Below are 12,015 nucleotides of genomic sequence, written 5' to 3'. Positions count from 1 at the left end.
CTTTACTTCCGGCGCGAACTAAAAGAAGTCAAATTATTCTGTACTAGTTTTTAGCACAGCGTTATTGAACTCCCCTATCCAGGTCACACAATTGAAATCTGAAAAACCCTTTAGTAGACTGGAAGACTTAGGGACAACCCCCTTAACCTAACCAATCCCTGCCAAATAAACGATAAGCGATACTTTTTCACTATAAAGCAACAGTGCATCTAAGGGGGGAACGAGTCGCAACAAGCCTTATTCAAAGTTCTGACGCTCTGAAACTCTTCTCTAAAACACAGTCAGTCTGAATTTCTTGACGATCCCACCTGGGAATGAGATAGGCTTAAATCAGTCACCTAGCCTTGCTGCAATCAAGTCCTGACAACCGATATGCGCAAGTTTGTCCACTATAAACTGGGAAGACATTATACGACGAGCCATCGATCGGACCATTGTTTATACACTGAAGGCTCCTATATTGCAATAAAATGGAGGTTTCTCATGCAGAATGGTCAGCCGTCGGTTTATAAGAGAAGTAACCGCCTTAGAGTGCTGCAAGTTTACTTGGGGTAGCTTCGCAAGATGCTTCATAGACATAAACGTGGAATCGGCCTTCTCTGCGCAAACTTCCGCCACGATCGCACTACCGGGAGAGGCAAAAACATCCTTTCAAGAGTCATTGTAATATTCCGAGATGTCATTGGGCCAGACTCCTCTTTTTGCACTTTTTGAATACTCCTGTGTCCCAGGAGTGTCACGAAGCGGAGTCGCTGGGGTCTTAAATTAATTTTGGTGCCAGCGCACCGAAAATCATATGAATAAAAATCATAAGAATATGTAATGTGGAACGATTTTCCGTCATCCCTTATCAGATTTGGTTTGCAGACATATTACATAAAACTCCTACCCTGTCGGAAACATCAACAACGAAAATGAGGATCATAGAAAAACTTTGGGTTCCATTTTCGCTAAGCAATCGAGAACTTATTTTCTTTTGCAAATAAAAGCAATAACAGTAAATCATATAAGATAAAATAAAAGAAAAAACAATTACAAAACATCGGCAATCAATTGTGACAATACAAAAACATTTTGATAGCAAATCAGCAGGAAATTACCGCAATTGGTTGTTTTGATCGAATATCGGCGACAATCAATCGATCAATCAAACGAATGCTGCGTCAAGCCTTATGTTCGGCAGGCTGCAATGCAAGAGGCACACAACCACACGCACACACACACACACACAGTATCCTAAAAGACCTAAAGCCACAAGACAAATACGAATAATGAAAGATAAGCGAATCAAGAAGTGGCCCTAGACGCAAATAAAAAGAAAGCTTCCGATATTCGATCGCTGCAGTTGCTTGTCGCAGCTACTGTTGCGCCGCCACTCGATTGGCCATGTTGCGTTGTTAGTCGGCGTCGCCGCCATGAATGATCACAGTTGATGTGCAACGAAATGATGAACAAGGGGCTGATGGTGCAGAGGATGTACCGTTGATGGTTATGTCGTCAATGTTGGTTGGTGAAATTGTTGATTATGCTGCTACATTCTGAAACGACAAAACAGTTAAAAAATAATTAATTGCACTGCCATTTATGGCGTGGAGTTAGTTTTTTATAGCATTTTCTCTTCGCGTTTTTTAAATGGAGTTACTTGGATACATACATACATATGTACGTACATATATACATACATACTAGTACACAGATACCCAGTGGCATAAACACATGAGTACGTAGTTAGTTTGCAACATGCACTTAGCAACAATTTGCTCGTTGACATGTGTGTGCAACCATTTTTGCAGTTCCATACATTTCTACGCATTTATCGTTTTTTGTTTTCTTGACCTCTTCGGTTTATTTTTGCAGCTACACTTTCGCTTAATCTCGAATGGTTGCATGCTCATTCACGCTAAGAACGTGGTTTCACAGTGGTGTTACCTTCGTTAGATAGTATACATTTTCGCTGCATTATTGGCGCTGATCCAGTTCGCCATGAACTTACAGGTTTTTACACGAACTTGCAGGAAGTTACAGGAAAAATGATCCCGTACTCCAAATTCCTCCGAAATCCTGAAGGTGAGAGCGATTTTTGGAGAGTTATTTAAAGCAGGGGTTCTTAAACTTTTAAGATGATCGAACCCTTACTAAACACTTTTCTTTTTATAGGAACCCCACATCAAATTACTGAAAATCAAAGGCAGTGCAATTTAAATATGACTAAAAACTTTTACTAGAAATAGTATACATACTTTAAATTTTAATGTGAAGAATGAAATTGTTTCACTGTTATTAATCATGTATTGCATAAAAGAGTAGTTCGATATAATGTCTGAAAGCAGTATGCGCATTTCTGGAGTAGCATCCAATTTCGACCTGAACTTGTTTTTTGTATAAGTGTAAGCTGAAAACCCTGTTGACAGAGTACGTTGTGACAGAAGAAAGCAAGGTTAAGATGGCCTTTTTAGAGACTTCACGATATTTACTTTTATACCGGGAACAGACATCTAGTATTTGAATTCTGGTAAATTTATTGTGGTATTTAAAATACTACCATAGTGACAGGCAAACAAAAATTTGCTATAGCTTTTACTGAAAGGTAAATAAAAGCTCTGTGTACATTTTTAGCGCATAATTTCAAAAATGCTAAAATTTTAGTTGTTTCACTTTTGAAGATCGTGTGCGATATGTATTTTTCGCGATTTATAAATTTGCTTTGACCTCGGACAGTAATAAATGGTCGTAGCTAAAATCAATCAGGCAAAGCTGAAAATCATGTTGATCATGTTGATCATTAATTCGGGGCTCATATCGTCACATACGATATCGTATTACTCATCACGTAAAAACACATTTTTCGGAGTATGACATACGTGAACGCACTCTTTACCCCATTAAGCTTATACGACTGACGGTATCAAGTAATTTTCTTTCGTATGGTTTTCGAATTATTGAAAATCAATATTTTTTGATCGGAAACCTCCGACTCTCTTCAGGAGACTTCCAATAACAATACGCAATTATTTATTTAACCATTTTTGAATACTGACCAGTTTTTATTTATCCCCCCATTGCATTTTCTAGCATGTTCTGGTGGTTTTGGCGGATAAAATGTAGCTGCTATAAAAAATGGTTAAATAATTAATTTGATATTATGACTGAGAGTCTTCTGAAGAGAAACAGAGTTTTCCGATCGAAAAATATTGATTTTAAAGAATTCTATGCCATTTCTACGAAAAGTTGTTTTTACCCCATATAAAATACATGGAAAACATAATAAATATTTTTTGATTTCAAAATAACAAATAGTGGTGTTTTTTCGATACAGAACAATCCTGGGGGGTGAGAGCATAAAAATTGGGACTTTACTTTCCCTTTTGAAAAAAATGCTTACGTTATTTTGGCGGTTAGGGCTCGACTTAATGAGGTTCGCTAAAACAACAGTCATTTGTCGGTAAAAGCTCGATCATATAGACCGATTTACTCGGGTTGTGTTAAAGAATGAACAAAATTTTTATAAAAAAATAAACAAAATTAAATAACAACAAAAATAATAATTATTGCGGCCACTGTATGTATTTGTGTTATTAACTAAGTTTTTACCCATTGAACATGAAATAATTGACGCGAAATTGTGATGATGTACATATATGTATCTGATGAATGAGAGAAAACAGATAACAACGAATGATTATCCTGATTTGTCAAGTGACAGCTGTCAACATTTTCGTTTTTCATACGCAGTTTGTTTGCATGCCTCGTATCTCATTCCTTAGGACTTGTAGACGGTATAACATCTGCTATATAATTACTTTTTCGGATAGGATTTAACAGTCCTTTTCGTTCTACTTTTCTGGACTGAAGCTTTTTTTCCAAATCGCCTGATTTAAAAATTTCCTAATTTAACGTCATTGCGGACTACATTTGTCATTGCGCATGCTTAAGGTTCAGTTAGTCTAGACTTAGTTTAAGTAATGTAACCTAATAACTTTATTGGCCAACGCAATATATTTTTGTTCAGGAATTTTTGGATGTGGCTTATAGGCGGCGAAGTGGCAATCAGCTGAAAAGGAAAATACGAAAACAAAATATTTTCGCTTCTGGCTGAGTTGATGTGTTGAGTAATCACTGACGATTTCTTATGTAAGTTAAGTTAAGTCGCGACTAACTGAGCCTTTACAAGTGAAAAAAGAAGAACGAATGCTTTCAAGAAAGCCTGGTTTTAATTACTACAGGGTTACACGCAGTACCCATCCAAAAATGTTAACATGTGCTAGCAAACGCAAATATAAGAAATGGTTATTAATTTAAATAAACACGCTTATTTGGAAGTTTTTTGTAAACAAGTTGACTGTCTTCAAACATATCCTTTTGGCCATCTCATCATCACTTTTAAGAAAATTTTGTGTGGCAATAATGAACAGACAATACTTATGGCGTTTTGCAAAACCACGGTTTGCATTACAGCTAATTAAACAACAATTACCAAGTAATCGCGTTTCGTGCCTGCAAAAGCTTTAATTGTTTCTGATCCTTTTTGGCTCGGCACCCAAGCAATACAACAACCGTCAGACACATACATACATACATACATATGTAGATAGCCATTTGGCCATTAAGTCAGCAAATTCAGCAGCGCCAGCCACGATCAAGCAATTTACGATGCCAGCACCGTGATTAGTGCACTCCTGCAATGTACACCCGCAATGGATGAGCATTGTTGTTGTTGCTGTTGCTTACTGCAGCAAATCCACATCCATTCTAGGAATTATGTTGTTCCACTTGAGATGAATAAGAAAATCGAAAAATAAATACCAAGCACCACCTCTCGTACACTGACAATTAAAATAAATATAAAAACATGTAAAGAAGTATAAGTGCGGGCGAAACCGAACTTTTTGCATACACCCGGCGCACGTTTTAAGTATCGCCGATTCACCTTTCTATAAACTACATATATCGTTAGCTGAGTGGAAGATTGACCTATCTCGGCAGCCAGTTCGAAAACGCCCTATCTCAGAATTCGGTTCAAAAACGCCCTATCTCAATTGAAAATACATTGAAAATGTGTTGAGATAAGGCAATTTTGAATCGGCAACCGAGATAGGCCGTTCTTCAAAAAAATTTTGAGATAGGGCATTTTTCAATCAAGTTCTGAAATAGTGAGTTCTTCAAACAAATTCTGAAGTAGTGCTCTTGAAAAGTTTTCTGAGATAGGGCGCTTTCGAATAGGCTTCCGCTTAGGTATCGATATTATAAGCCAGGCTGTTTTCCTCTGATTTCAAACATAATCAATAATATGCTCAATTACACAATTACAGCCAATTTCACCAAAGCAATTTAAGTGAAAAAGGATTTTAATTTTTTGAATTCTATATAGAAATTGACAGAAAATAATAAATAATTTTCAACTTAAATTGCTGGTGAAACCGCCTGTTAATAAAATAATTGAAACGAGTATGCACTATAAAAAATCTGTTTAAAAATACGACTATAAATTGAGTATATTTTTGTTTATTTTTAAAATTTTTTGGTAAATTTACACGATGAATATGTATTTTTCTCGTTTACATATTTTCGTGTGTAAAAATACTTTTTGTTACACAATTCTACGGGTGAAATCAAACAGCAGATGCATATTTTTTTTGCTTGTACACACTTTTGTAGTAAATTTACGCACACCATACTGCAGCTATATTACACTCTAAAAAGTCCGAAATTTAAACAAACTATTCGTTGAATAATCGAGCATGCAATATCGCGAATAATAAGGTAGGAAATCAGTAACTTACCTTTTAGCTAGGAAATCTACAAAATGTTTTTTTTAGAGTGTGGTTGAAATCGATATACATAGTGCTTACCGAGATAAAATTATATAATCATAAGTGGGCAGTGCCACGCCCATTTGCATGAATCTATAATAATCTTTTTTCTTGCTAAGGGATTGTAAGGATCCACTTAGAGTAAATAAGCGGAGTTTTAGGGCCAATTTCAAATGAATATTTAAATGGCACTTAAGTTTAATTCTGGATTGTTGTTTAAATGCCATTTAACTTTCGTTGGGTTTCAGATCAACTTTGTTAAAATATGCCAAACAATTGGCAGCACTGCTGCTTGTTCCTTGAAATTGTTGTTGCATTCGCTTATTTGTTTACATTTTGTGCTGAACAGCTGATTGTTTTTTGGTGGGATTGATTAAACAACCTACCAATCAATCTTGGTTGTTTGGTACAAACACAGGGTTGCATGTCTCATATTTAAATAGCCAATATTGGCCATTTAAGTGCAGATTAAATGTATGATCTGAAAATGAATAATGGAAGTTAATCAACAGTCTCTACTTAAATAGGCCATCTGAAATTGGGCCTAAGTATTTCTGAAATTTACCGTTATATACGAAAAGAGCATAATTTTTGTCCGATCCGGCCAATAACTGTACAGATTTTTATAGAAATTGAGTGAATAAGTTTAAGTAGTTACTGGTTCATCGCAGTTTGGTGGGAGTTGGTAAAGCGGCTACTGATATAAAGCATTTATTCGTAAGTAGGTGGTTCCACGCCCTTTTTCCAAAGATTTCATAACTATTTTATTTTATGTCCACATGGGAGGTAGAGGTGGTTACCGTCCGATTTCGCCGATCCGTGCAATCCGTGCAATCTGTGCACCATGCAAGGGCTTTGCAAGACTCAGAGAATACCCCTTATGTCTAACTCGACAAACAACCGCTATGTGAAGAAAGTTAATACCCTTGTTCGCAAATGTGCTCGGGTATAAAATGAGGAACTCCGGAAAAAAATGTGTGGTAGCAATCAGCCGCTAACTATCGGACACCATTCCCTCTGTTAATGTTGTAGCGATTTGTGAAATGGCCATTGTATTGATCGTCCATACATATTGGGTGAGCGTCGAATATATTTAAATAGACATACATACATACATACAAACTTTAAGTAGTCGCCTCCCCGCAAACATATTTTGAGCGCTCAGAATATATGAGTCCGAAAGGAGTAGGAAATAGGTAGAAAATAGGAGTTTCAAAAACAAAAAATTTGTTACTCTTAAACAGGGTACGAAAATAAACTGTACAAAACAATTCCCATTTGCTCATCGATCATCATATCATTTGTGGTTTTGTACAGTTTTGTAAATAGTCAGAAACAAATTGTAAGATTCACTGTCATTTTCCCCAACGAGAAACGTTTGCTTTTCGTTTGTGACAATTGTACCATAGGGTACGTTTTATATGTATGCAAACGTTTCAATTACGTGAAAAATAATTTTTTCTGTAAATTTTCATATCCAATTCAATTAAAAAACATTTTTATTTTTTTTATTCATTGCAGCCATTCGTTTTGTATTTGTTTATTGCATATATGTACATATATAAAAATATTTTCCCTGCACGCATTAAAGAGCTTCAAAAAGAGTCCAAAATGAACTGTATATGAGGCCAATAAGAGTCCAATATGACTCATATTGAAGGTCATTTGATGTATGAATTTAAGCTCATGTAGGTCGACCTTTACAGGAAGGGAAACACCTTCATTTCGGACTCTTAAATGATATCATTATGAGCATAAAGGTTCCGAAATGGGACTCCTTAAATATTCATTTATGACTCCAAATGTTTGCTGGGTGGTTCTTTTTTCGGTTTAACATCCGTATAGTCTTGCCCGACTTTCGCGCTTGGGTCTACAAAGAATGCGCTCCTCTCCTCTCCTGTCTTGTCCCTTCTTGTGAATGAATCAGTGATTTCCATATAAATTCAGTGTAATCCGTTTACGATGCAATCGAACCGATCGTTCCTCAAACGACTTTAATATGTAAATTTCGATTTCGGAAGCCAAAGTAATTAATACCAGAATGAAAGAAACATACAAAAAAAAAGGTTTAAAAATAAAAAGGAAACATACATAGTCGTTGCAACAAATAAAAACAAACAAACCCCATAATGGAGGTAGAATATATTTGTATAAACAAGACCAACAACAACGGCAACAACAATTTAGTAGTTGCTTATAAAATTAATTAAATCAGAGGCATTCGAGAAGAGAGCGCTAACCGAAGTAACTTGTTAATGACGCTACAACACCGTGCATCCGAACTACGATTACAAAAACAATAAACGTCACACACCCTTTTTATGTATGTATATTAGGGTGGTTCTTAAATGTGGGAAGCAAATTTTTACATCAGATTTCCTAAACTCCAACCCCTGCGTCAATGCTACTATAATCGAAGATATCACATATGTATTAATTTTGGTCGCGATTGGAGGCGGTTAAGGCGTGGCGCACAGGGATCGAAATTGAGATTATCCAATCCAATTGGGACCAAAATTTATATGTGATATCTTCGACCACGGTAGTATCGATTTTGGGTATGATTTGGCAAAAAAATTAATTTAAATTTTTTGAGTCTCTATAGAGGAATCTGAACTTTGGCCCCTGTGCGACACGCCTTAACCGTCTCTAATCGGGATCAAAATTTGTATGTGATCGCTGTGATCGTGGTATTACCGATTGAAGGGGGGAGACTGAAAAAAATTGCTCATTTGTTTTAAGGACCACCCTAATGTATATGCCCTATATGTATGATTGTAAGCGAATGGTCATTTACTTAGGCAATAGCCACCTCTATTAAAAAAACGTATGGTAGACGGCCAGTAAAGCCGTTGCCAAAGGTGAGAATGTTTCGACTCGCTGTGATTATGTAGAAAATTTATTGAGGCGATATCAACGCTTACATATTTAAGTTCAATATTAAAATACAGTAGTTACTCGATATTTGTGCGAAAGTTTTAGGTTACCGTGTGTAGTGTGTGCCTTTTCTGCCTTATAGGAGTTGTGAAATATTATGAAGCGAACACAAAATTTTCTAACCTTTTGTCTTTATTTTAGAATCGTACACGAAAGAGAAAGTGGCAATCAAAAGGCGCCATTTCTTGAACTAGAAGACACTATAAGCATCGTGCCTGTTTTGTGTAAAAGAATACTCGTACTCGTATTATTGAAATATCATTCATTCTTTAAAGGTTATTAAATTCTAAATGAATGTCCTAGACCACCTGTACACTTATCCCACTTCCGGTCTATTTGTCGGACCAAAAGATAGAGCATCCTCGACTTGTGAATTCATATTTTTTCGATTTCCAATAAAAACATTTCCACACAAAAGTTACGTACATTTATCCTCAGTATCTCACACTCTAGTAGAAAGACGTATGTCTAATATAAAAGAATGGACTTCCGGTCAGTTTAACCCACTTCTGTTCGAAACTGGAAGTCTGCAGTACCACCAAAAGAGTGAGCAAAAAAAAAGTCACTCTATTTTAAGGGTGGACGGGTGGTCTAGGACACCCTGTCTATCCACCATTAATATATGTATAGATTATGTTGCATCACACTAACTCACAATTTTGCAATGAACTAGAAGACACTAAGGGTACTCATTTAAAAGCGCAAAGCTCTCGCAAACTGGGCAAACTGTGCAATTTAAAACCCTCGCAAATGAAATGTCAAAATTTGTATGGAAAGCTATTTGCACAAAAAGGGCAAGTTTGCGTGGAAAGTTTGTCGCGCAAATTTGCGCAGTGTGATGTGCAACCCTCAATCAACTATTTTGCTCAATTTCATTTTGATTTGTGCTCGACGTTTTTTCGTAAGACTTAAATATTTTCTTAAATTCGAGTTCAAATTGTTCAACTTTATAAATTGAACATTGTCAAATAATTAAATGTCTGAAATTGCACAGAATATAAAATTGTCCTCATGAAACACACTGCGCAAAGTTGCCTAATTGCCCAAATATAAAACTTGCGCGAATCGATGAGTATCCTTACTGTAAGCATCGTGCCTGTTTTGTCTAAAAGAATACTCGTAGTCGTATTATTGAAATATCATTCATTCTTTAAAGGTTATTAAATTCTAAATGACAAGTGCTAAAATTTTACGCATATTACTATAAGTTTTATTTTTAATTATAATCGACCGTCCAATTAACGTTATGCTGCTGATAAACATACATACATACATATGCACATACATATTTACAGAGGTAGCACTTTTATTCATAAATTCAAACAGCTAAACCCCACATTATTACCTTTTATGGTTTGATGGGAAGAATATGAGAGCCTTGTATTTGTATACAAACATACCACCATCAAATATGGATATATTGAAATATGTTTAGTGGAAAGACCCTGCAGGAAAGACATTGACTTCTAAATTTTGAATTTTAAAAGAGTGGGAAGTTACGAATTGCGTAACCCAGCTTCAACACACGAACGAAACGGTACCAACACTTTTCCAGTTTGGAGACGAAATTGGATTCCAGACAGGGCCGATTTGTTTCTCTTTTAAACACTATCCTTTAAACAGTTTTCAGAGTGCTCAGAATTTATGAGTTTAAAATGAGTCTTCCTTCGTTATAAATATGTACGATGACCATATTTATGAGAGCCAAATACGGGACAAAAAATAGTTTTGGAAATTTTGTCCACATTGTTTTCCCTGAAACCGTATCCTTACAGTAACATCATGAATTTGTAGGATAATTTTCTCGAGATTTTTACCTCGTAAAATTTGTTAAAAAAATTGGTTAAATTTCAGTATAATAAAGTGCTTTTTTTAGTCGGTAAGCATTACCTCTAATTTTTGGCATTTTTTTATTCGTTGGCGGTGTTACGCATTTTTTTTTCGTACAAAGTAAGTATGCTCGAAAGAGAAGCAAATGAGCAGCACTTTCCTTTCGCACTCTATTTTACTCAATTTTGATGAGTTAAAAAACTTTTTTTTCCAAATTGTAATTAAAAAATTTGAGATTTTGGCGAAACATTGCAGAATTAATTTTTATAGTTTTTTGCACAAAGTTGGAAATTTGGTATTATGGGGTTTTGTTAGGAAAAAAGCTTTACTTTCATAAAATAAATAATAAACATTAAATAAACTAAGGAAAATAGCCAAAACTTACTAAATTGTCGAGTCTTAATCTATATTTTGGCCACTGTATGTATTCCTCGATTCGAATCACAGGCATTCACATTAGTAAATAATGACTGTTTATAAAGAAAAATAACGATTATATACCAACATCACTTAAAACTCGTTCAGTGGCATGCCATTTTAATGAGCTGTGAAGGCGTCGGCACACCGAATACGGGACAAATACGGGACACTACAAGAAATACAGAACATTTGGCGTCCCGTATAAAATGAATAAATTACCAGGACAATGGGTCAAAAAAGAGGACCGTCCGGTATAATACAAGATGGATGGTCACCGTGTAAATATGATTCTGAGATCAGTCAACCCAACTGACTCAATTCGAACTCTTTTGGTGTCACAAATTCTGAGTTGAACAAAAGTAACATAGTTCAAGTAGAAGTAAAAGGCTATTAATAATTTGTTTTTAAGACTCAGTAAAGCTTATTATTCCAGACTCTTATGTATATGGCTCTTAACTTTGACTCGTATTGGCGGGTGCTTCTAAGAAGGGAAATTTTCTCTTTTCTGACTCTACAATGAGTCCGAATGATGAAAACGATTTTTAGTACATATGAGTATTTCCTGGAAAGTGTCAACCAAGAGCAAAAAAAAAATAAAATTTTGCCTGAACAAAGTCTATAGATGCCAATCGATAACTACATATTTTGTCTTTCATCCACCAAAATGTTGGACTAATTGGTCCATTCCATTTCATTTCATCCACCAAAATATTAGACTAATTGGTCCATTCCATTTCAAGATATTTGCGCCTTTCCAACCATATATGTAATACTTCTATATTGGCAGTAAGCTAACTTCTCAATGTGTAAGCATTCCGAAATCAAAGCGAGACAGTCTAGTACCGTTTTTGTCAATGTATTGTGTACTTGAGTGCCGTTTTTGTAATTGTGTCGTGTACATGTTTATTTATAAACGTATGTGTTCTTTTTCTTTCGTACNCAACTACACTTTCAAAAATTTTTTTTCGGAGAAACCATACCATACCTTAGATGCGACTAACTTGCGCAAAAAACGACT

This window comes from Rhagoletis zephyria, unplaced genomic scaffold, assembly GCF_001687245.7.
Source record: "Rhagoletis zephyria isolate East Lansing unplaced genomic scaffold, Rhagoletis_zephyria_1.1 Rzeph_scaffold_01703, whole genome shotgun sequence".
NCBI lineage: Eukaryota > Metazoa > Arthropoda > Insecta > Diptera > Tephritidae > Rhagoletis > Rhagoletis zephyria.
Note: the sequence above shows the minus strand (reverse complement) of the source record.